Source organism: Physeter macrocephalus, chromosome 2 (genome assembly GCF_002837175.3).
Source record: "Physeter macrocephalus isolate SW-GA chromosome 2, ASM283717v5, whole genome shotgun sequence".
Taxonomy (NCBI): Eukaryota; Metazoa; Chordata; class Mammalia; order Artiodactyla; family Physeteridae; genus Physeter; species Physeter macrocephalus.
This window is the reverse complement of record NC_041215.1, coordinates 56,388,498-56,415,161: the sequence shown is the minus strand read 5'-3', so window position 1 is coordinate 56,415,161 and position 26,664 is coordinate 56,388,498. Positions and strand designations below refer to the sequence as shown.

The window sequence follows — 26,664 nt, the reverse complement described above, 5'->3', positions numbered from 1 at the left end:
GAGTTTTTGGTTCTGTGGTTACGTGTCTGTCATTAATTTTAGAAAATTCTCAGCAGTTATTTCTTCAAATATTTCTTTTGCCCTATTCTCTTTCTTTTCTCCTGAAATTTCAACTACACCTAGGTTAGGACTTTTGGTATTGTTCCACGGCTATTGTACACTTTGGTTTTGCTTCATTCTTCTTTTTGTTTCTCCTTATTTTAGTTGGGGATTTCTGTTGACCTATTTTTAGTTCATTGATTCTTTCCTTGGATGTGTCACATCTACTGAAGAATGCCTGTTGAGAGCATTCTTCATTTCTGTTATTGTGTTTAGCCTTTCCAGCATTTCCATTTGATTCTTTCTTATAGTTTCTGTCTGTTTAAAAATATGCGTTTGATCTTTCATGTTGCCCACCCTTTCTGTTAGGGTCTTTTACCATTAATTACAGTTATTTTAAATTCTGTGTCTGATAGCGTCCCCATATGTGTCATATCTGAGTCTGGTTCTGTTAATGGCTGTGTCTTTTGGCAGTGTTGTTTTTTCTTGCTTTTTGTACGCTCTGTAATGTTTTGTCAAGACATGGACATCTTGTGTAGGACATTAGAGGCTAAGATAAATAGATTTTATTCCTGGAAATGGAATGCCTTTCTATTTCTGCTAGCCCTTTAGTGTGGGGAGTTGATCATTCTGGTCAGGAGTTGACTGGATTTGAGGTGTGTTGTTGGTGAGCCTATCCTCAGGGCACCACAGACTTCAGATTCCTCTAGTGACACCTTGAGTTTAGAGTTGGGGCTGGTTTGCTGAAGGGCTTTTCTCATTGTTTCAGTGTCACCCTTGGGTATTCCTTCTGCACTGTGGCTCAGAGTGGTCAGTCTCCATGCTCTTTCAACTCTTCCATCAGTGTTCCATTGCTACTTGTTACTTGATGCTTGTTAGCCATTGTCCAGGTGCATCTACCTCAGGTAAACAAGTGCTCATGTCTTGTCTCTTCCTACAGATGCCTGGTTCTCCTCAGATTCTGGGCTAGTTTGTTCCACTGAGACCCCAGCTGTCTAATGGATTCAAGAAAGATATGAACTTGTAGTTGATCTGACGTTTTATTTGTAAGCATGGGAGTGATGCTCTTTTCACCTCTCTACACGCTGAGCAGAATTCAAAAGCCATGATTTGATGTTTTCCAGCTCTTTCTTTTTATTATCTTCATGTAAAATCCTGCAGCTATTTTCCTTCCCTCTATGCTTTATAAAATGTCATTTTTACATTTTACACATATAAATCAGGGGTTTGCAATTCTTACCTGGGAAACAGAAATAAAATACAAGTGTTGGGACCCAGTGTTTTAATTGATATATGTTGGGATCCGGCATGGGTATCTTTTACAAGCTCCCCAGATGATTCTGATGTATCCCTAGGTTGAGAACCCTCGGTCTAAGTATCACTTATAACTTTTCCTTTCACAGAGGTGCTGTTCCAGTATAAACGACCAAATGAAATTTCAGGCTGTATACATTCACCCCTGTGACTTTGTGGAGTTGTTTCCCTCCTATTTGTGCCTTCAGTGGCAGTTAAGTGCCTGTGATCTAGACCGACAGTCTCACAGAATGGGGAGGAAACTTGGAGTTCTTCGTATTTAACTTTCCACTAACGTGAATATCCTCCTTGACAATCTACGGCTTTGGTGCTGCTTGGGGTCTTTCGGGGGCTGGAAGCTGTCTGCCATTCACAATAATACACCCCATTGTGAGACAGTTTCACTTGTTTGAGGTATTTTCCTTCTGTTGAATTGGAGTTTGTCCTTTTATAAGCTACCAAATAATTTGTCTAATTCACAGCCTTGCAAACTGTTTTGAAAAAAATCCATTTGCATGACCCAGTGCACATGCCTGTGCACATACAAACACACACACTCATTTGCATGACAAGCATTTTATGAAACAGCACTTACTGTAAGTCTCCTACCTCTAGATTGGTTTCATGACTACCTATGGGTGGCTTTTTGCAGTATGAAAAATGCTTATTCAGCCCATCTTCCCCTTGACAAGCTTTCAAAGCTGTCACGACAGCTCTCCTGGTTCCTCAGAGTTTTCTTGTGCCTGGTGTAATGCTGGTTCCTTTGGCTATGGTTCAGCTTCCTCACTGCCCTGGCCAGAGTCATGAACTAGGTGGGCTTCAGTGTGTGGAGTCTTCTGCAAATGAACGGCCTAGTTCAGAGGCCAGGACTCTGCAAGTGGCAGATCAGTTCAGAGTAGAGGAAGATCTCTTGTCTTTTTCTAGACATCATTTCTAGTCCTGTGGCCCAAATTCAGTGGGATGTAAACTGAAGCCATCTCTTGAAGAACATTGTTGGTGGCTTTTCTTTGCAGTTTTTATGTGTCCTCTCACATTTTTCATATTAATAACATGTTATTCTAATTAGCTACATATGCATCTTCAGTTTCCAAGAGACTGTGAACTCCTTAGATGTCAAGAAGAATATTTCCTTCTTTTTCTCCATTGTGATCAGCACAAAAAATTTAATTTGTTAAACTAACCTTAGAAAACGTGTTCCCAGTCAAGAAACTTTGGACTTTTATCACCGTTGCTTTGCTAACAGTTGTGCTACCAACCTTACCTATAACTTACCAAGGAGGCAGTGGACACACCGGGAATTTAGATGAACTTGTCACCTTGATACGCATGCACAAGACACTGTGGCCGGTGCTGGGTGAGATGCCCAATATTTCACAGCCTACAGCCTGGTTGGGGACACATGCATGCAGGATGAGTGTCAGTGAGTTGTGTAGTGCGAATGTGTTCTTAGAGGTCACAGATGAAACAAATGTCACAGAGCTTGTTAGGAAAGACTTGATTTTGGCCTTGAAGATAAGCATCAGACATATGGAATGGAAGGTATTTAGGGGTGGAGAGGATTTGGAAGAAGAATGCTATTTTAATGGTCTCCCAATTTCTACAAAGTCTTTGCTCTCTCTAGGAGTGGCTTGGATCTGAGAGAAACTGTAGGTAAGATACAGAGGGAATACTAATTTAAATTGTTTCTGTAGGAAGGATAGACATTAACCGAAGGTAATAGGCTCAGTTTTCCTCTCCCCCGTCCCCAATGTCTGAGTCTTCAGGGACTCTGACAGATTTAGTTTGGAAGTGACTTCTTGTCATGGTGAGGTTTCAGCTTGCCAGGGGCCACCTCAGGGCTGTTAGTTTACCTCTGCCTCTTTGTGGTTTCCAACAACTTTTAGAGCAACCATTCATAGCCATTGACTTAATTTTTTCTACTTTCTCTTCTTAGAGGTTTCTTAAAAGATTATTATTATGAAACATACCTTCTCAAAGTATGTCACATCTACCACTCCTCAAGATCCACTGCATCTGTGAGACAATCTTCTGAGTATTCTTGTGAAACAGTGACACCATCAAAATATTGCATAAAAATCAGATATTGTATCATTGGTGTCTTACTGAAACCATCCCATTCATCTGGAGGCTGTTTTGCTATGGTAGGAAAATAGGGATGGAAGTACATTATGAAAGAAATACCAGGCACTGTGTGTGTGGTATTTGTCCCTCAGTGAGATATGGGGACCACAGCTCTTAAGCAGCTAAAAGAGTAGTTAGAACAAAGTTAAGGGCTGTGAGTAATCCCCCGATGTCTTGCTCTACAGGGTAGGTATTAGCGTTATCGAGAAAAGTACATCATACATTTCTCTTAGAATCTAGTGCCAGGATGGTAGTTTATCTTCTGGGAAGAACTGATAAATCAAACAGTGGAAACCTGTGTAAGTCTTTATATTTCTTTGTGCCTTTGCAGCCAGGAAGCCTGGAGCCAACTGTAAAAATCCTCAACTATCATGAAATTTTGTTTCTAGTTCTAAGGACAGAGAGATTTCCTGTCTTAAATCAATATGATTTCATTTTTTTTTAAAAACAGTAACTTTTATTTTTTTCTTATTACCATAGTGATACATGTTCATTATAGAAGAGGTGGAAAATAATAGATTACCTCCTGCATCAGATATTTTCCTGCTGCATAGTAGGTGACACTGTTTATGTTTTAATCATTTTCACTTCTTCTAAGCATATGTGTGTATATATTTTTTCTTGGTACTTGTCACACTGTATTAAAACTTAAAAAAACCTTAACCTTTATAAACATTTTCCATGTCATTAAATATTCCTGCACAGCATTATTTTTTAATGGCTAGTATAATATTCCACCATGAGGCCATATCTTATACTTTTAGCTTGAATTCAGCCTTCTGCCCCGGTAAACAACTCTGTCATGTACATTCTTGTAACTAAATCTCCAAGCACATCCTCGATTATTTCCTTAGAATAGAGTTTCAAGAAGTGACACAGTTGCTTAAAGGGCTGTAATATTTTTAAGGCTTTAGATATATATTTCCAAGTGGTCCTCCAGAAAGTATGAGCTAATCGCCTAAAGTTTGAGAGTGCCTCTTCCCCAAGCCTCTTGCAGTTCCAAAGTGATTATTGTTCAGACTATCAGCAGGAAGGACTTCAGGCTGTGGCCACGTGAGGAGGTTGTACATCCTCTTCTCCGGAAAGCAACTCTATATCTGGACAAAATGAGCAGAAATAAGTGTTCTATCACTCTGGTAATCCATCCATCACACAACAATCTTCGAAGCTGCCTCCACCCTGTGGGTGCAGAGGTGTTGTCTCAGCAGGGGAGGACCAGCCCCTTTGCTGCCCAGATCAGAGGGACTCCCTGCATTTGTGCTCGGCAATGCCTGCACCCAGTGAGTGTTTTTCCAGATCCCTTCTCCCGTTTCAGTTTACTTTGAATCTTTAAAAAATAAAAATAACAATATTCTTTTATATTTATTACAGAAAAAGTGGAAAATAAACATAAAGAGAAGAAAATTAAAAACACTGATAAGCCCTCTTAGTGTGTGTTCTTCTATATCAGCTCATTTCAGTAGAACTTTCACAATGATGGGAATGTTCTATGCTGTCCAGTACAGTAGCCACTTGTCTTCCTGTGTTTACTGAGCACTTGATGTGGCTAGTGTAACTGAGGAACTGAATTCTTAATTTTGGTTAATTCTCATTAATTTAAATTTAAATATCCACCTTGGCTAGTGGCTATAGTGTTGGGCTGCCTAGTTCTGTTATTTCTATAACATGGAGGCATGAATACATACATATATAATTAAAAAAAAATAGGATCATACTGCCTATTGTATTTTGTATCCTCCTTTTTCTGGTTAACAGTATATTGTAAACATAATTTTAATAGGTGACGTATTAAACTGAATGGATGTACCATAAATGGTTTAACAAAATCTCTGTTGTGCCTTCAGAATATTCCCAATAATTTGGTATTATAAACAACATTGAAGATAATCTTTAGAGCTAAAGTTGTGACATTATTTATAGAGGGTAAATTCTTATAATTTGATTTATCAGGTAAAATTTGATACCATTTTCCAGACCTCTCTTTCAAGAAGTTCTACTAGTGAACATTCTTACCAGCATGAAAATATATGAAAGTATCTCACCATTATTACTGTTAATTTTAAATTGAGATAAATACATGTGCCATAAAATTCACCCTTTTAAAGTGTACAATTCAGTGGTTTTTAGTATGTTCACAGAATTGTGCAACCATCATCACTATCTAATTCCAGAATGTTTTCATGACTCTACAAAGACATCTCATACCATTGACAATCACTGCCCATTCCCTCCTTCCCTCATTCCCTGATGATCTCTAATCTGCTCCCTATTGTATAGATTTGCCTATTCTGGACATTTCATATAAATAGAATCATTCAGTAGGCAGCCTTTTGTGTCTAGCTTCTTTAGCATAATGTTTTCAAGATTTAAGGTTCAGAAACCAGTATTTCATTCCTTTTTATGGCTGAAAAGTATCCTTATTATATGGATATACCATATTCTGTGTATCTATTCATCTTGATGGAAATTTGGGATATTTTCACTTTTTGACTATTACGAATAATGCTTCTATGAACATACGTGTATAAATTTTTGTGTGGACATATGTTTTCATTTCTTTTGGGTATATACCTAGGAGTGGAATTGCTGGATCATATGGTAAGTCTATGTTTAAGTTTTTGAGGAACTTCCAAACTATATCCAAAGCAGCTGTGCAATTTTACATTCCCACCAGCAATGTGTGAGAGTTCCAATTTCTCTACATCCTCACTGACACTTTTTATTGTCCATCTTTTTGCTTATAGTCATCTTAGTGGGTATGAAGTAGTAGCTCTTTGTGGTTTGTATTTGCATTTTCTGCTAACTAAAGATATTGATTATCTTTCATATGCTTATTGGCCATTTGTATATCTTCTTTGGAGAAATGTTTATTTAGATTCTTTGCCAATTTTTAATTGGGTTATTTGTCTTATTTTAGAGTTATAAGAGTTCTTTAAATATTCTGGATACTAGACCCTTATCCAATATATGATTTATAAATATTTTCTCTCATTCTGTAGGTTGTCTTTTAACTTCCTTGCTAATATCCTTTGAAACATCAAAGTTTTAATTTTGATAACATCCTGTTTATCTAATTTTTTTCTTTTTTAAGTTGTGCTTTTTGGGTCATATCCAAGAAACTAGTGCCTAATCCAAAATCACAAAGGTTTACTTCTAAGGGTGTAGGTTTAGCTCTTCTATTTAGATATTTGATCTATTTTGAGTTAATTTTTGTATATGGTGTGAGTTAGGGATCTAAGTTTATTCTTTTGCATGTAACTGTCCAGTTGTCCTGGCACCATTTGTTGAAAAGAGTATTCTTTCTGCCATTGATTGTCATAGCACCCTTGTCAAAAATCACTTGACCATAAAGATACACAATTACTTCTGTACTCTGAATTCTATTCCATTGATCTATATATCTATCCTTATGCCACTACCACACAATCTTGATTGTTTTTATTTTGTAGTAGTTTTGAATTCTGGAGTGTAAGTTTTCCAACTTTGTTCTTTTATTTTTTTTCCAAGATTGCTTTGGCTATTCTGGGTCTCTTATATGTCCATGCAAATTTTAGGACTAGTTCATTAAATTTTGAAAAAAAGCCAGCGGGGATTTTGATAAGGATTACATTGAATCTGGAGATCAATTTGAGGATTATTGCATTTTAACAATATTGTCTTCAAGTCATGAACACAGGATGTTTTTCCAGTTATTTAGGTCTTCTTTAATTTCTTTCAGTGATGTTTGATAGTTTTCAGTGTCCAAGTCTTGCACTTTTTAAATTAAATTTATTGCTGAGCATTTTATTATTTCAGAGGCAGTGTAAATGAAATTGTCTCAATTTCATTCTTGGATTGTCTGTTTGTAGTACATAGAAATACAATTGATTCTTGTGTTTTGATTGCATATCCTGCAACCTTGCTGAACTCATTGATTGATTCTAATAGTTTTTTACTGAATTCATTAGGATTTTCTGTATACAAGATCATCTAAAAATGGAGATAGTTTAACTTCTCTCTTTCCAATATGATACTTTTTTTTTCTTGCCTAATTGCCTTGGCTAGAAGTGACAGTACAATGTTGAATAGAAGTGATGAGAGCAGGCATCATTGTCTTGTTCCTGATTAAAGAGATGGCCAGGATTATTTATGCTATTTTTCAATGATTTTTTACTCTGAGAATCTGAGAGATAGGGCAGGAGTTGCTGCTTGGTTCTTCCAAGGGAAGGAGGAATAATAGATAATCAAACAATAAAATCAAACAATAAAAATCCCCTTTGTCCTATGTATTGGGAAGCTTGGCATAGTAGTTACTAGAAAAGAAGTATTTTAGTTGAGGAATCTATTCATGTAACATCTAGGTACCAAGGATTTTGATTAACATCTAATATGTAAGTGTTCATTATTTAAAAATAAAACTTAAATTTTCCCTACTAATATTTCTGTTCTGTCTTTCAACATATTGGACTTCCCCCTATATGCTTCAGCTACTATGCTGGGATCACAAAGATGAATTAAATACAGGCCATGTCTTCAGGGTGCTTGTGGAGAAGGCTTTTGGGGGAGACAGGAAACAGGGAGTTTAATATTCTGTCAAGTGGTTCCCATCAAAGGGTAACCAGTCAGAAGAGGTGGGCTAAACCCTTGGAATTTGGGGATCTCAGTTTGCTGATGGAACATTCACTTCTACTCCACAGAATCAAAGAATTTTAGAATTGGAGGCTTGGAAATCTTTTTATCCAACCCCACATTTTTCAGCAGGAGGGACTTCTTACCTTATTCAATAATTCTTGCTGTCTCTCATCAGCAACTCTTCTTTCTCTGAAATGGTTTACCTCACAAACACATACACACACAGACAACACACATGGATGTACACATGTACAATATTTTCCATAGAGAGGCAATCCATGTTCAGTCCACATCCTGGCTCCATTTGTTGTGTCTGGTTGGGGTAATATAACACAAGCCCCTGTGTTCATCTTCAGTATGACTTGTCTAGGATTCCTGCTTTACCTCAAAGACTACTCAGCATTGTCCTTCTGATAGGTGCTTCTGATGTGGAACTGACAAGGACAGGGACGTTATCTGACTCCAAATCTGAGTGACCCAGAGGCTGTGGGAGGCTGCCTGTTCTGTTTAATTGTATGTTCAACTTTCTTTATAAAGAGCATACTCCATGCATTTTAAACTTGTCAATTCAGAGGATTAACTAGGATGCATATAAAGACATACCTGTGTGCTTACTGTAAAGTCGTCTTTCTAGGAAGGAATGAAAGTGGTAACCGAAGCAATTAAATAGGTTCACACCTTGAAAATGTTTACAGAGCCTTTTTTTAATAAGTCAATTCAGAATTGTGTGGAACATGTGTTTTAAAAGAACCTCTTTATTCTAGCTTTATTATATATCATTTATTATTATGATTAAAATAACATCAGGTTACTTTTTATCATCCCACTAGTAAAATGGAATGCAAACCTTATGGTATTAAGCTACAAAAGGAAATGAATCGTCCCTACAAAGCTTTCAAGTTTAATTAACTTTTAAACAAATATGAAGTTCTAGTTTCCCTTTTTTTTTTTTTTGTTACAATACGTTTTTTCTTTTGATTATGTGAGGGGTGAGGTAAGGATGCAAAAGTGCTTTTTGGTTCACACTGTTACGGCATATGGTACAGCAGCCAATTCGATCAAAAGGGAAATAGGAAAATAACTACTCTATTTGTGCCTCGTAAGCGGTTTGTAAAGTCCCCTCCAGTCCCTACGATGAAATGTTGGCATCTCTCCTTGCAGGCTTCTAAAATGAAATTAAAAAGTGGAGCAAACAGCATTTTAAAATCAAACACATATACTGGGTAGGGACAAACCCAGCAAATTGAAGAATCACAGCATTGCAGGCAGTCATTTGATTCAGTGCTGTAAGAAATGCTACAGAAAGGGAATGGGCCTGGGGCAGGGGATCCTGAGACAGTCCCAAGTCATTGAAAGGCTCTGATGAGTTGCCCATGTTGGGGGTCAGTTGGGGTGGGGAGTGGAGGGGATGGGTTGGTAAAAAGCAGAGTTTTCCCTATTGTGTGTGATAAATGCATCAGTAAAACATACTGTCACTAAGTTACTCTTTACCTCTGTCTAAGCCCTGGAGTGGGCCTGGAACTTGATCACAGGGAGGGAGGGTGTGGAGGGCTGTTACTAGAAAAGGGGGTGGCACCATTTAGAGGAAAGCGTGTCTGGACCGGCAGTCAGGAACTTGAGTCCTGTTCTTGGTCCTTCTGCCTTCTGACTGTGTGACCTTGGATGAGTCACCTTATCCTCCCTGAGCTGTGGTTTCCATACTGCAAAATGCAGGCTTGGGCTAAATGCATGATTTGCAAACCAAATTCCCAAGCCTCCATCAGGCCAGCTCAGAGGTTGTCCCTGTACTGACAGTTGGGGTTCCTGGCTCCTGCCTGCCAAAGGGAGCAGCCTCAGTCTCCTCTCTCGTATTTATGCTTCTGCAAGCTGTTGTTTGAACAAAGCATTCACTAGAAAGTGGAAATTATTAGGTGGCCTGATCTCAAAGACCTTCTGGTTCTTACATTCCAGCTGTCTATAACTCTGACATTCCATCCAAGCTGAATGTGAGAGAGATCAGGAACACCCGTTATCCCAACCGCTCCCCATCTTTCCCAGGAAGCACGGGGGACGAGCGTCTTTGGCATCAGAAACTGCTCATCAGTGGCCGTGAAGCTGCAGTGGGGAAAGGAACCTGCGTTTGTAGGGTTTCAGCCTCTGATTCTGGAGCAGAGCATTTCACTCTCATGGGATATAGCTGCCCCTTTGCTCCAAGCTTGGGGCCCAGCTATTGGAAGTGGCCTGGAAGCTGTGTAGTTTTGAGGGCTGCTGTAGCCTCCATCCCGTGGCCCTAGTCAGCTTTCCACACGTGCGGTCAGGCTGCTGAGTCCTGAACCTTTACTGGGTGTCTCTGAGGTTAAAGCAGTAATGACCACCTGTCAGCTGCAAGCTGGGGTTCTGAGCGCTGGGCCTCTCCCAAGAGTCACTTGCTAGTTGGTGTTAAAGAAGCTTTTGCTGCCCCATGTCAAGGTGTCACTTATCTGGTCCCTGTCTTGGGAATCTTTTCCTTTCACTCCTTAATAATGTGCCTTCTTGTGCCACAGGCTTTCCTCCATCCCTTTTGAAATCATAGTACATGTACTCTTGTGTTGCCAGGAGTGAACGTTTAGGAGGTAGGCCTTCAGTTTCCCTGCTGCTTGAAGCAAATATAGTGCCTTTTGTTACGTGTCCCAAGACGCCCTGGTGAACACAGACGCCTGCGAGGAAGGTTTGGCAGAGGAAACCATCACGAAAGACCTATTTTAATTGAGGAATAGATAGCTGGAGACCCAGGGGTGTTGAGCAGTTTAATTAATGTTGATGAGAAATGAAGACTTGCTGTTTAAAAATGAAAATGCAGACCTCCCGTCTCCATATCCGTTTCTCCATCATGTCGTTGTTCCTTTCACCTGCTTTGTGATTTAGCAAACTTTCCTGGAATGCCCACGATGAGACCAGGCACCTTGCCGAGCAGGGGGCTGCCAGAGGTGAACAAGCCCAGGCCTTGCCCTCGGGGGGCGTGTGGCCGGGCGGGAAGGAGCTAAGCAGTGACAGCCCGAAGTGGTCCGTGGACGTTCAGGAAGGTCCTGGGAGTGGGGGACTCGGGGTGAGCAGCCACGTGCTCCTGGCTGGGGCAGGAAGTGTTCCTGCAGGAGGTACCCCAGGGGGGTGACCTAGAGGTACTCCAGAAAGGGGGGAGGGCGTTCCAGGGGGTGGGCGCGAGGGACTTGGTGGGTTCGGTCAGGTGTAGGAGCTCAGAGTCGCTGTTGGATCCGACCTTGAGGGAGAGAGGAGCAGGGAGTGGGGGCCGGGACTGGACAAGCAGGATCAGGCTGGGAAGGACCTGGAATGCTTGTCAGTTGCGCCTGTCAGTTTGGGTTTTACCCCTAGGGCGTGGGGACCCGCAGCAGAATTTGGGGCAGGTTGGGAGGTATGAGAGGAGGTTTGCAAGGCTGCTGAGCATGAGGTTGATAAGCAAGGGCTCTGGGTGCAGGTGACTGGGGTTTGAATCCTGCCTTTACCATCTTCCTGCTGTGGGCAGGTTACTTAACTGTGCCTCTGTTGCCTCATCTTTAAAATAGGGATGAAAATCCTCCTTGTCTTATAGTGTTCTTGTGAGGAAAAAATACATCCACCTAAAGCTCTTACAAAAAATGAGTCCAAGATAAGCACTTATTAAAATTTAGTTATCGTATTTTGGGCAAGGGGGCATATCGTATTTTCCACGAGCAGTCTCTTAGACTGTGTATCAGTTATCTATTGGCATAATAATGCTGGGTAAAAAATACTCGAAAATGCAGCAGCTTAGAGCAATGGTTTTTGATCGCTTTTGCAGCTGTGGGCTGGCAGCGGCGCTTGGCCGCTCCATGTTGGGCTTAACTGAGCAGCCGAGCTTCAGGCAGTGGCCCTGGCTGGGCCCGTGGGTTGGGTTCACGTCCGCTCCACGTGGGTCCAGGCTGAGGGCAGCAGCCGTCCCGGGGCAGCTCCTGCCAAGGCCGTGGCAGAGCTGGAAGGGGTAAGAGGAAAGCTGCAAGGCTTCTTCGGGCCTGGGTTCCCTCCGGCCAAAGCAAGTCACAGGCCAGCAAGCCCAGGGTCAAGGGGCCGGGGGATGATTCTGATCCCCTTTAGTGGGAGGAGCTGCAGAGTCTCCTGGTAAAGGCCATGCACACAGGGAGAGGGACGGGTTGGGGCCACCAGTGAGGTACCATGGGCTGCGCTGGCATTTCCTCCAACTGCAGCTTCTAGAGGGGAGTTTCCATGAGGGGTGGAGCCAACACTCACCTGGCCAAGCGTGAACCCAGGGTCTGGCTTCAGTTAGTGCCCTTTCTGGTTTGTCCCAGCGCCGACCTTTAGGCTTTGCAAATGCGTGCTTTCTCCTGCTTCTCGGAGGCTTAGGGGGAGACTGCACATTTTAGGGGAAAATGTACTGGTGTGGGTTTGAATCTTCGAAGTGGGGACGAGAAGAGACTCTAATGATCCTCACTGGAAAGATGGGAGGGTAGCCGAGGTGTTGCTGCAGGAATGCTCGGCAGCCTCTCGCAGACTCGACAGGCTGCAGTGACAGTGAACGTGTCGGCAGATGTGAACTCCACGAGAAGACTTACCGTTTAAATCCAAGAATAAAATGTCTCTGCGTACATGTGTTTTTAGATGCCTTTCTCCCAGTACAGTTGAGGAATTGCATTTTTTTCTGGGCTCCCTGGCATTTGCTTTCTACTCCCTGGGAACCTCTTGTGAGACGTGCCAGGCTCTCGAGTGGCCCCCCCTAGGCAAGTGCTGGGAGAGAGGTGAGGGAGAGGCAGCTTGGGTAGGATTTACTAGTAGGTAAACCTGCCTCTTGTTCTCCCAGCGCCTTCGGGGCTTGGGAGTAGGATGGGGACAGTGACGGAGGAGTCGAATACTACGGATTTGCTTTGCCAGCATGTAAGATAATCTCTCTCCTCTTCCCTGGCCTCCTTATGCTGCATGACAAATGTATCCATTCTTCTCCAACAGAAAAGAGAGAAGCCGGGACAGGGAGGGCATTCCTATGGTTAGGCTTTTCTATTTTATGTTGGAGACTATACTGTGAAATGAAATATCACATTTCTTAACATGCTAGTGATGTATTAGATTAAAAAATTCAGCAAGATCTCTAAAATTACGCTTAATAATTAGGCATGATATTAAATTGAGCAACTTTTTCAGAGATGGGGAGGAAATACATTCTAGAATTTTTTTGGTAACAAAAACAGCATCAGATATAACAAGTGAAACATTTAGCAGTGTGACTGGCACACATAAGATGCTCAGTAAATTGTACCATTGATGGCGATGATGATGGTACTCTCTCTGGTCCGTTTGTTGGTGGAGGGGATTAAAAGCAGAGAATACCAGGCTGAGCACTGCCATCCAGTACCTTCGTCCAGAGGAACCTCTCTCAGCCATCCCCTCCTGACCTGGAAAAGCAGCAGGAAAATGAACCAGAAAAGCTCAGATTCTCAAACCAAGCCATGTAGATACCTAAGAAGTTAAAAAATTTATTTTCCTTACTTCTAAAAGACACAATTCAAAATAGTCACTCCAAGAATAGACGTGCTGAAACCCTAATGGTGCAATTCTATTCTGAGTCAAAAAAAAAACAACATAGGGCTGGAAAATGATGAGTCGTAGCTATGCAAATGAAAAGAAAGATCACAGGACTTCCCTGGTGGCGCAGTGGTTAAGAATCCACCTGCTAATGCACAGGACACAGGTTGATCCCTGCTCCGGGAAGATCCCACATGCTACGGAGCAACTAAGCCCGTGCGCCACGACTACTGAGCCCACGCGCTGCAACTACAGAAGCCTGAGCGCCTAGAGCCTGTGCTCTGCTACAAGGGAAGCCACTGCAGTGAGAAGCCTGCGCACTGCAACGAAGAGTGGCCCCTGCTTGCCACAACTAGAGAAAGCCTGCATGCAGCAGCGAAGGCCCAACGCAGCCATAAATAAATAAATAAATAAATAAATAAATAAATAAATAAATAAATAAATAGAAAGAAAGTTGAAGATGTAAAAAAAAAGAAAGATCATAATGTCTTGTGCTTCAGGGTGTGAATTGATGGCATAAATCTGTCCATATTACTTAGTAGGGGGGATGAATTCGGATAAAAGCATTCAGTGATATAGGTTCTTTTTTTTTTTCTTTAAGCATCTCTTATGGCTGAGATGCTAAAATAGTTTGTCCATTGGCAGCCTTTCCTGAGTGACCACTGTGGGCAGGGCTCAGAAAGAGGTCACTGCAAGGATTGTACATGAGTTCCTCCTTCCTTCATTCTCTAATAGACGCAGCGTTTGCTTTCCAGGAGCTTATATCTTTATGGGAATGGCAAGATGCAGACATTAGAAGCCTAAAAAACAAGGACAAATTTACATAGTACATACTGTCTATGGTAGGCTTCTAATAGATCTGGAGGAAAAACTCAATTGAGTGAAAATCATGGTTCTAAATCTTGACCAAATTAAACAATGAATTCTTTGACTTCTTTCATTTTTTTTTTTTTTCAGGGCAAGGAGTGTTATTTCCAGGTGTGTAAGGGTTAGAATAATATTGCCACCTAAGAAGTAGTCCTTCCGCATAAAATAAGCAGAGAATTCAAACAGTTGGTGACTCAGCTACCATACACTTATATACCCTACAATTACATTCTCAAAGCCTTCTACTGAATAGGAAGAACTGATTTGAACAGGAATTATCACTTAGCTGATTGCTGCCCCACTGAAGATGAAATGGTGTGATGATGATTTGATTTGCTGATAATCTCTAGCTGAGATTTCTAATAAAACTAATATGTATAATAAACTAATAAACTAATATGTATATTTGGATTTTTACTTTGAGGTTCTTGTACTTTATATTAAAAAAAGTAAACTGGAAAAATTTCCTAACTATATATAAATCAAATGTGCTAAATTTTTAAAATAAAGCAATGAGGAAGGATTATTTAATAGATTATTTAATAAATGGTTTGGACATAATAAGATATCAATTTGGACCCACACCAAACATACCATGCCCCAAATATAAACTCCAGAGAGTTGAATATTGCAAATCAAATAATAGAAACACTAGCAGAAAATATAATATTTATTAGGTCTACATAGGAATGACAATTTTCATGGCTTCAAAGCAAAAGAAGCAACCAGTGAAGAAAAAATGAGTAGATTTGAATATATTAAAATTGAAAACTTCTATACTAATGAAGAGACATACTGAGAAAATTTGCATTAAATTTGTGACACATAAATGATATGTGTTATAACCTTAATATATAGCTCATTCAAATGTATAAGAAAAGAACGGGGGCCCTAATAGATAAATGTAAAAGATAATTGCTCCCATTTATTAAATATTTTTCTATGCCCAAATAGATTTACAAAAAAATCAGACGATACTGATCCTTTCGTACACAGAATGTTTTGTAACCAGCTTTTCTCACATGCCCAGACTGTATTACTAACTAGTCTTCTAAATCACGGCTTCCAGGGGTTGCAAAGTATTTCACTGGTGAAGAAGTACAGCTCAGTTTTATTTCACTAAGTTTTTAGTGCTGTATGTGAATTACAGAAATCTAATTTAAGGTGATTTTTCTGTAATCTTTTCTACTTATGAAACCGTGGTCTGCTGTTAAAATTATGGTAATGGAAAAATACCTCACATTGTACTTTACAAAGAAGCACATTCAATATTGTTTTTATCAACAATTTTATAGTTAGCGTTTGCCACTGAGACCTGTTTTAGTGAAAGAGGAAATATCATTTGAGATCCCATGCTTTTCACAACATGTCATCAGTTACCTTTAGAGGCCTTAGTAAAAGGAACATGTTAATTACCATCCAGGTGAGCATTTCTAGGGTAGTGATGACTAATGTTATGTTAGGGCACTTGTCAAGCATGTCATTCCCTTATCTTGCCTTTATAGCAGAGGAAATAAAGGCACTAGAGAAATGTCTTTGAGGTCACACAACAAGTTAACAGCAGATAAACATTAGAACTGGCAGCTCCAGAATTCCCACTGTGTGTAATTAGTTCACTGCAGGCAGGAAATGACAGCATGGGGGATAAATGGCCAATGTGGTGTTTGGGGACCTAGAGGCCGGTGGGAATTCTCTGTGCTCTTGTGAATCGTTAATTAAATTAGTTTCTTTCTGAGGTTCTCATTGCGTAGAACTTGGAGGCCTCTCAGCCAGGTACCTTATTCCTTAGGATAAAAGGAAACACTACAGTCACCCTGTAGCGCCTTGATGGGCTAGCGAGGTGGAGGATACTGGCTGTGGGCCTCAGTATTTTCTTGGGCATTGCAGTCTCTTCCTGAGGTTTTTGGGGTTCGAGTGTGGTTCGGTACTTAGCTCCTGATGGACCCCCGAGGTGGCTGGGGGGAGTGAAAGGGCAGGAACTGTTCTGACTGTTTACACGTTCACCCTCCTTCCCAGCAACTCCAGGGTCCAGAGTCACCTGGTGAGCACTTGGTCAGCTCGTGGAGTGCATGCTTGCCTTTTTTTTTTTTTTTTTTTTACTTTTTTTGGTCTCCTTATGAGTGATACATATGGAATTGGTGGACTGCCTCCTATTCTTAGGCATCTGACAAAATCATTGTAGGAAACAAGGTGGTGTTTGAAAGCTACCATCAAGAGATTTGATTGGGAGAGTTCTAGAGAGTACAGAGGCAGTCTGCCAAGTTGGAATCAAAGGCTGGCTCGATCTGATGCTCTAACAAGCTCATTAGATTCTGGAATCATGATTATCTTAATTTCATTGGCACCCTTTTAAGGACACGACCAAGTATTTAGTCACCAAGGGTTGATTGGAGAGAGAGGAATCTGCCTCTGCTTTAGAACTTTCAAAGAAGGTGGGATTTGGTGTTCAGCTTCCCTTTTGTCCACTCTCAGAGGAGCTTGGCAGGCTTCACGAGGCTCTGCTCACTTCCCCTTGCATCCATCCTGGCTGCTCAAAGCGAGGTCCATTGATTGGCAGCATCAGTATCACCCGAGAGCTCGTTAGAACTGCTCAGGTCCCATCACTGTGCTCTCACACACCCTCCAGGTGGTTCTTCCACCTCCTCAAGTTGGAGAAGCACTGGTATGTAAGGTGTAAATTGTTTGACTCTGAAAGGTAGCTTGATCAGTGGCGAAAGCTTTCTTCCTGATTATATTTTGTGTTTATACATTTATGACCCTTAATAAATACTTTAGTCCTTTGACATTTTAATAATTTAAACAGCTTTTAAAAGGATGTTTTTCATTGTAAATTGCTACATTCTCATTCTAAAAGCTTCAGAAAATACAGAAAAGTGAAAAGTAAAGAGCAACTTACCCCTCAAGTATACTTATTCATAACATTTTAAGTGTACATTTTCTTTCTGTCTTTTCTGTGCATAATTTTCAAAAACTTTACTTTTTTTCCTGATTGTAGACATAATATATGATTCTTGTAGAAAATCAAGAAACTAGGAGAAAGCATAAAACAGAGAATGGAAACCATCCTATATATTTAGGTTTGGGGATCTTACCTAGTGTTATAAAGTGGTGCTTCATAGTCTTTGCGTCTTTCCTTTGGTTTTAGAGGATTCTCTCAAATAAAAACATTTGTTTTTAGTTCTTATACTGCTTAAAGGTCCTGTTTCTTATTTAAATTTGATATGATTTTCAAAGATTCTGGTGTAATCATCAATGTCTCAAATATTTTATTTTGTGGTCAGAACGGAGGATTTAGTATCTTTTATGTGCAGTTGAGAAATTTAATTGACTCCTCACCAGTAGGGCATATTCTGTATTATGTATGAATCTGCTTTGACCAGAAACTTCCCAGAGGGTAGAAAAGACTTCACTGTTGAAGGATGCATGACAACACTTCTCTCCACTTGCCTGATAGGTTGTCTTCCTGAGGGGAAAAGAGGGACCGGTTAGATTGCTGCTCCCTAGAGAAAGTCCTTTTTTCTTAGGTCTACTGCTTAGAAACTTCCAGATGATTGGAGAACACCACTGCAAGGAAGCAGGTTTTTGTTACCTGGGCTCTTGGCCGAGACTGGAAAAATGCAAGAGAATGAATCTTTGCCCAAATCTCTGGGTTTTTTAGGTAGTTTGAGAGAAATCTAGCATGTGATTTGGAACATCTGTAGAATAACTGGCTTCAGTGTTTGAGGCAGGTAGGAGACATCTGGTGGTGATTTTCCCTGTGACAACTTTGCCAGGCTTTGTTTTGGAATACGTCATTGCCCTCAGTAATGAAGAATGCATTGCGTTAAGTGAAGAATTCACCGCATTTTTTTATGTCTGTGGACTAGACTCTTTGCTCAAGTCTAGTTGTTCCAAGAGTAGTTGATGCAATTTACCATCCAGAGGAACACAGTTCAGAAACTGAAGTAACAAGTATTTCCAAACTTCAAACTTTACTTGCCTCTTCCAGAGAACATTAAAAAGAGATTCAATGTATATTTCTAAAAATTCTAAGTAACATCTCTAAAAGTTCTTTCCCTTCTCTCCTGCGTCACACTTCTGGTTCACCTCTCCTCAAAACTCATTTTCATTCCTCTGATCCACACCTTTCTGAAGTTCTAGGCACTTCCTCCCCTGTAGTTCTTCACTCTATGGATCACTTTAGCCCCACTGACTTCTTTTAGTTTTCTTTTGATAACTTCCAACTAGGGAGAGTCAGCGGGAATTTGTCCAATTTGTGGGTGGGGCAGTGGGTGTGGCCTCAGCAGAACCTGATGGGGAAGGATTGTGGCTACTTAGTTATTAATAATAATAGCTCTTCTTGGTTTTTTTTGGTGTGTGTGTTACACAGGCTTCAGGTGTGCCCTGTAGTCCATGCTTGTTGCCTTGGTGATGCTGTGTGTTCTTCGGAACGGTGGAGTCACTCCAGTGAGTTGTGCAGAATTTGTTATGAGTATTTGCTCATTGGAAAACTGAGTATGTGATGCATGAAACTGGGCTGATCAGGACTGAATGGAATTGGAAGGTAGCAGATCTGAAGGTACCACACCCAGACACTGCTGTTGCAGATCTTGGCTGAGAGCATCTTACTGAGAAGCTGGTTGGGCAGGAAGGGCATGTGGTCTAGATATTGCATTAACCAGTTTGGCATTTAAATTTGCCAAAGAGTTTGACGTATTGCACCATTTACAAAAATGTCCCTGTGGTAAATTTCAATGCTTCAGCCTCCTGTAATTCTGCATGTTATTCTTTTTAACCAGCTTGACATCTTTCTACAGCATCATTGCATGTCCAGTCACCCGTGGTGCTGAGCTGTGTTCTCTATTGTGACGCCTGGTCCCAATCCTATAGAAACTTACACTGAAAGCCACAGACTGTTTGCATTTTTATTAATAGAAGCTTAGGATTTTCCCCCAGGCAAATATCTTGGCTTGCTGTATAATTTTTTTTTCTTTTTGTAGAGGGTAATTTGTTCTCTTGAATTAGAACCGAGAGGTTGTGAATAACTCTTGTTGGCTTCTACCTGTCATAATTGTCCTCGCCCACGTTTTAGACAACCCAGTGTAAGCTAGCCCACTCCCTGCACAGAACAGTCTGATTTTGAGGTGCATCTGGAGGCTCCCTGTTCTGGCAGGCTTCCCAGTCGGTAACCATAGGAAGTAAACACTCATCTGTATTTGGTGTATAGAGACATGTCCAATGACAATGTAAATGCCTCTCTCTCTACATGGTTCTACTATTTTATACATTTCCAAGAAGTCAATAGGTAGGAACAGATGCAGCCTGATTGATTTCTGGGAGGGTAAAGACGGAGCATATTTGCTGTGGGATAGGTAAATGGAATCTTTGGCACTGGGATTCCTTTAGCGTCTGTCCATGGATAAAAAGTGTATGACTTACTTATCATTTAATCCCACACCCAGCATTAGCAGCAGTGATGGGTGAGGGGTGTGAGGAGAGAGACTTATAAAAAGTGATAAGATGGTGGGAATGTAAAACTCGGCTTGGCAGGGTCTGCCTGGGATTTTGCAGAACAGTCTGATTTTGAGGTGCATCTGGAGGCTCCCTGTTCTGGCAGGCTTCCCAGTCGGTAACCATAGGAAGTAAACACTCATCTGTATTTGGTGTATAGAGACATGTCCAATGACAATGTAAATGCCTCTCTCTCTACATGGTTCTACTATTTTATACATTTCCAAGAAGTCAATAGGTAGGAACAGATGCAGCCTGATTGATTTCTGGGAGGGTAAAGACGGAGCATATTTGCTGTGGGATAGGTAAATGGAATCTTTGGCACTGGGATTCCTTTAGCGTCTGTCCATGGATAAAAAGTGTATGACTTACTTATCATTTAATCCCACACCCAGCATTAGCAGCAGTGATGGGTGAGGGGTGTGAGGAGAGAGACTTATAAAAAGTGATAAGATGGTGGGAATGTAAAACTCGGCTTGGCAGGGTCTGCCTGGGATTTTGCTGAGTCCATAGCAACAATTAACTGCGCAAACATTCTATTCAAGATAAGACTATAACAGTTGCCTGGGGGAAAATTCTTTTGAGTCAATATTTGTTTGATCTGTTATATAGTATTTTGGCTCTGCTGTTGAAACTCTAGCAAAGTTGCTGTAATAAATGCCATTTCCAGGGATTTGCTGTATTTACACACAAGGTCAGTCCTGGAAGAGGTAAAGGATTGGAATCACTGTCTAAACAGAAGTTCTAAGGGGTCTCAAATGAATCCTTAAACGTGGAGATCCTTTGTTTCAATCCGTTGACAAATAATTATTAAACATCTGTAGTAAGTACTCTGGGGGAAAATTCAAAAAAACAGGGTAAGATGTTTGCCCTCAATTTGCTTGTAATCTAGTTGTGGAAATGAGACTTTAATCAGTATATGTGATACAAGATACTTATACTAAATAACGATAACAATGGCTCTGATTGATTGGCTAATAAACAGCACCACACGGTCCTAGTACTTTCCTAAGCATGAGCTGACACACTCTGTCCTCCCAGTTAGGCAGGCGCTGTTGGTTAGTGTGGAGTTCGCATGGAACAGACAATGCTGTGGGAGTTTGGAGAAAGGTGAGAGAGAGGAGCAGAGAGACGTGAAGGAAAACCCTAAGCAAGAGGTCTCTCAATCCATATCTTATAGACTGGGAAGCAACAGGACCTACTGTATAGCACAGGGAACTATACTCAATATCTTGTATAACCTATAATGGAAAAGAATCTGAAAAAGAATGTATATGTGTGTGTGTGTATAAATAAACCACTTTGCTGTACACCTGAAACTAACAACATTGCAAATGAACTATACTTCAATTTAAAAAAGATACAGATAAAAAATAGTTACAAATTTTGCTCTAAAAAAATATTGGGAAGCAGATGGCTGTGTCATGGGAAGAAAGAAAAGGGCATGATGGGCGTTTGTTGTTTTTCCTTGTAATACTGATACCTTCTTTCACTTTGCAAAGTTGTTTTACCCTTCCTTGACTCCCTGCCCATGTGCTTTTGGTGAAGGGGACAATAAACAAATACAGAAGGAAAACATATAGAATGTCAGTGTGATAAGTGCTGTGAAGAAGAAGAAATACAGGAAAAGGAAAGGATGTTGAGGTGGTGGAGGAGGGGATTTATGATTTAAAAGGGTGGTCACAGAAGGCTGATTTAGACACTTGGGTGAATATTGAAGGAGGAGAGAGAAAGAGCTACGAAGGTACCTATGGGAAGAGGCTCCTAGGCAGAGGGACAGCAAGTGCAAAGGCCCTGAGGTGGCAACTTACCTAGTCTGTTCTAGGATCATCAGAGAGGCAGCAGAATGGTAGCAGGTGATGTCTTTAGAGGCAATGCCTGCCCAGTTGCTGCTAGTTTTGATGAGGAGGATGGTGGTGATGATGTAGGAGGAGCTCTTGAGAGTTTCTGGGTGAGGGGAATTGCAGTTGGGCAGCTGTACCTGCTTCCTCCAGCGCCACGCAGCTGTAGCTTCTCGTGGGCAGAGGCTCCTGGGCAGCGTCGCATCCATCGCCTGGCAGGTAGGAAACCGGCGATATAGCTCAAGCCCTGGGCGAGAGCACCGCGTGAGCTGAACGACCCCCTCACCTCAATCCTCACGATGTTTTCTTGGCCTGCAATTCTGAGTTTTTCCTTTGATTTCCTGCTTGGCACCGATGTTCCTTCTGGAACAGCCACCCTGGCCTGAACTGCAGCCTCTTGGCTGGGTCCTTGGCTCCACCTGGTCCTACCCCGCCAAACCCACCGCCGTGTTGCCGGGGGCCAGTGCTGGTTCTGGGCCGTATCTGTAGTTATCTGGGGCTCTGTGCTGAGTGGAGAGTTAAGAAGATGCTCTGTGCTGCTGGGGCCTCCTTTTCCCCCACCCCGCTGTTTTTGTTATCTCCCCACCACTGCCGTGTCTCTTTGGATGACAGACAGGGAAACTGGAATTAGCTCGGTGGCCTGTGCGTCTTCAGACACACGTGCTGGATGGTTGCCAGGGTCCCTGGGGCAGGGCTGTGACGCGTGGATTCCCTCCAGCCTGGGTTTGCCTGCGTCTGATCCTTTCCCTTTAGTCCCTGCAGCTGATCCACTCAGTTATAAGCATAGGCTGTAGCAGAGGATGGAGACCTGGGGTGGGGATGGGGACCCAGACCAGGCAGTGCGAATGGAGGAGGAGGGCGGACGTGGGGGTTTGAAGATGCCTCGACAACACGGTAAGGTCTGCTCTAAGGCGACATGGTAAAAAGCAGAACCAAAACAAGCATTTAAGGGTTTAGGGATGAATATTAATTCACAAGTTGCAAACGCGAGGAGCACTTTCACGGAGTCTTATAGGTGAGTCATGACCAAGTTATGTAAAGAAGAATGTGTCTGCCTTGGAGACCTGTGCGGATACAGGTGGGTCTGGGTCCATATGGGTTAAGTTCAGATCAGAGGGTTGAGCTAATATTTGCTCAGCCATAGGGTCACTTGTGTGAGGACACACCCATGCACACACACATACACGCACATTCTCACCCATTCCGTCATTTGGTTTCTGTTTTCAGTTGCTGTTACTTCTGTGTAGATCTAAAACACCAACGTGAATGCTGTTAATAGGAACAATTTCAGTGCCAAGGGGCCCAGTTTTGAAAAATACAGAAAAGAGGCTGAGGTACTGGAACGTTCTCTGCAGTGAGAACCTGACTCACTATAGGTGCACGTAGAAGCTTTTTCGAATTTCCTGTGAATCAAGGCATGCTATTGGGTCCTTCTGGTGCTGGAGAAGAGTAATGGGGTTGAAAATGTTATTATAATGAAAATATAATATTGGTGTGATCCTAGGAGGTGGTTAAACTAAGGCATGTTCCCTTTGTGAAGAAAAATGCTAAGTAAAGTAACTGGTCTCCCCGGCCTGACCACTTACTTTCCTGGGAAATGGATTAATTTAACATTTAGTCAGGTTCCAGAATATCCTATGAAATGCTTTAAAATTTTAAAATAAAGTTTATTTTCTGAATAAGTAATTGACTCACGTGATTCAACATTAAAAGCTGCAAAAGAATATTCAGTGAAAACCATTCCTCCTCTCCCTCCTCCAGGTTGGCTGGTTCCTTCCTCAAGGCAACCCACCTTACCAGTTTCTGATCTGTTTTGTTAAATACAATAGAATGCGCTCCACCTGTGTTAATATTAAGGAAAAACAAGGTGGCTTTTCTCTCTTTGAGGAACTTCTATTTAATAAAAGAAAGTGAGCCAATCATTGATACTGTATTTTGGAAACTTTTACTATAAATCCAGTAATTACAAAGTTCTTAGATGCTGAAGTCTATATTTGATACTCAGTTTTTCGGTCCTCAAACTAGCAGCAGTAACAAGCTCCTGGGAGCTTGTTAGAAAGCTGAATCTCTGGCCACTGCTGTGTCTCATTTTTACAGCATTGGCCTCAGGTGGCAGAGTAAGTGAAGGTCCATGCAGAATGAAGGAAAGGAGAGATGGTCTGTAGTAGAGCTCTGCTCCTCACCTTATTCCAAGGGCTCTGTTTTGTTACTAAAGTTATATGATGCTGATTTTTTCTTAATTTGCAAGCAGATGAAGGTACTGTGTAAACTTTTTGTGATTTTGATTTTTAAATTCAGAAATCTTCCAACTTTTCTCCTTCCTTTCCTTATGTATTGTTCTTTAACCTTTGGCACTTGCTGTTTGTTGCTTCCTTATGGGGCTGTGCTGAGCTAAGTGAAATAAGTAATAAGCAAGTGTTAATAGGAAAATGTAGGAACAGTCAACCAGATATAGATTGACAGCTTCTGGTTTGATGGGTACATATGTTTATGATTGTGGTTTTATATTATGTTTTGCAGTGTGTTTGTACATTGTATTAATTTTCACATTTCTGAGCAATTTAGACTTAATGTATATTTTTGTGCTAATCTCAGTGTGATGGAACTAAATAAATAGTTAATGGGAAAGATTTAAATTTCTTAAAAGTTTTCAAACTTGTCTTGGAGGAAAGAAAGAAGGAAACTTTTTTGTTTTGTGTAAATGGAGTAGAGGGCAGAAATTATTGAAAGCCCGATGTTGGGTGAACATGTAAACTAGTTCAAATAATTTGAATTTAACAAGGAACTTGTGGAAAATTTACAAAAAGGAAATTAGATAGTAGATTATAGGACTATATTGTGGTTTTTTTGATGTTGTTAAATGCTTAAAAAATGTTTCTGATCACTAAAGGGTTCACCTTCTATAAAACAGGTAAGATAAATATGTGATCCACATGATTTAAAAACGAATGCGAATGGAATACTCTTTTGAGTGTGCTGTGGCAGGGTTGGAGGATGAGTGAAACAGAGACAAAAGCAAATTCATAACAAAACCCTGCCTTCTTAAAAGTGAGACACTTAAGCCTAAGAAACTGGGGCGAGTTCTGCTAGTGCTGGAGAAGGAGGCCTAAGGGAGGGAAGAGGCCAGTCCAGGCGAAAAGGCTCCAGAGAAGAGTGGTTTAGGGGAGAAAGGCTGCTGAATATGGGAAAGTGAAATGTCAGGATTCAACATGGAAATGAGACCCCTTTCGCCAGTGGGACAGTGAAAACTTTAAAATTATTTGCACATTTGGGTAATTACTCACACTTGGAGTAATTCTAACGCTAGAAATCTATTTTCAAGGGAATATCTGAAATTTAAAAATATCTTTGGCATAAAAATGTTCTTTAAAGTAAAATTTATAATAAAAATAGAAAGTGAGTTTTCTAACAAGAAGGAAATAGATAAGTAAATTGTAGTACATCCATAGGATGGGTCATTTTACAGCTAAAATAATATTTATGATATGTTTTAAATTAGGTATGAAGCAGGATAAAAATAGTTTGGAAAAATGATGGAAGGAATTTTGATGGTGGTTGTGTATATGTGATAGGTTTTAAAATTTTTATTGGAGTATAGTTGCTTTACAATGTTGTGTTAGTTTCTGCTCTACAGCAAAGTGAATCAGTTATACATATACCTATACCCACTCTTTTTCAGATTCTTTTCCCATATAGGTCATTACAGAGTATTGAGTAGAGTCCCCTGTGCTATACAGTAGGTCCTTATTAGTTATCTGTTTTATATATAGTAGTGTGTATATGTCAGTCCCAATCTTCTAGTTTATCCCTCCCTTCCCTCACTCCTTGGTAACCATAGTTTGTTTTCTACGTCTGTAACGCTATTTCTGTTTTGTAGATAAGTTTATTTGTACCCTTTTTTTAGAGTGCACATATAAGTGACATCATATGATATTTGTCTTTCTGTGTCTGACTTCACTCTATGACAATCTCTAGGTCCACCCATGTCATTGCAAATGGCATTATTTCATTCTTTTTTGTGGCTGAGTAATAGTCCATTGTATATATGTACCACATCTTCTTTATCCATTCCTCTGTCGATGGGCATTTCAGTTGCTTCCATGTCCTGGCTATTGTAAATAGTGCTGCAATGAATATTGGGGTGCATGTATCTTCTCGAATTATGGTTTTCTTTGGATATAGGCCTATGAGTGGGATTGCTGGATCATATGGTAGCTCTATTGTTAGTTTTTTAAGGAACCTCCATATTGTTCTCCATAGTGGCTGTACCAGTTTACATTCCCACCAACAGTATGGGAGGGTTCCCTTTTCTCCACACCCTCTCCAGCATTTACTGTTTGTAGACTTTTTTGATGATGGCCATTCTGACTGGTATGAGGTGATACCTCATTGTAATTTTGATTTACATTTCTCTAATAATTAGTGATGTTGAGCATCTTTTCATGTGCTTTTTAGCCATCTGTATGTCTTCTTTGGAGAAATATCTATCAAGATCTTCCAATTTTTTGATTGGGTTTTTTTTTTTTTTTAACATTGGGCTGCATGAGCTCTTTGTATATTTTGGAGATTAATCCCTTGTCGGTTGCTTCATTTGCAAATATTTTCTACCATTCTGAGGGTTGTCTTCATTTTGTTTATGGTTTACTTTGCTATGCAAAAGCTTTTGAGTTTCATTAGGTCCAATTTGTTTATTTTTATTTTTATTTTCATTACTCTAGGAGGTGGATTGAAAAAGATCTTGCTGCAATTTATTTCAAAGAGTGTTCTGCCTATGTTTTCCTCTAAGAGTTTTATAGTATCTGGACTTACATGTAGGTCTTTAATTCATTTTGAGTTTTTTTTTTTTTTTTTTTTTTTTTTTTTTTTTTTTTTTTTT

The 26,664-nt window shown here is 40.6% G+C and overlaps 1 long non-coding RNA gene across 1 annotated transcript in view; it reads left to right on the top strand.

Moving 5' to 3' along the window:
- Positions 1-26,664, top strand: part of LOC129392511 (uncharacterized) — a 142,713-nt gene that overhangs the window by 16,016 nt on the left and 100,033 nt on the right. The window lies entirely within an intron of this gene.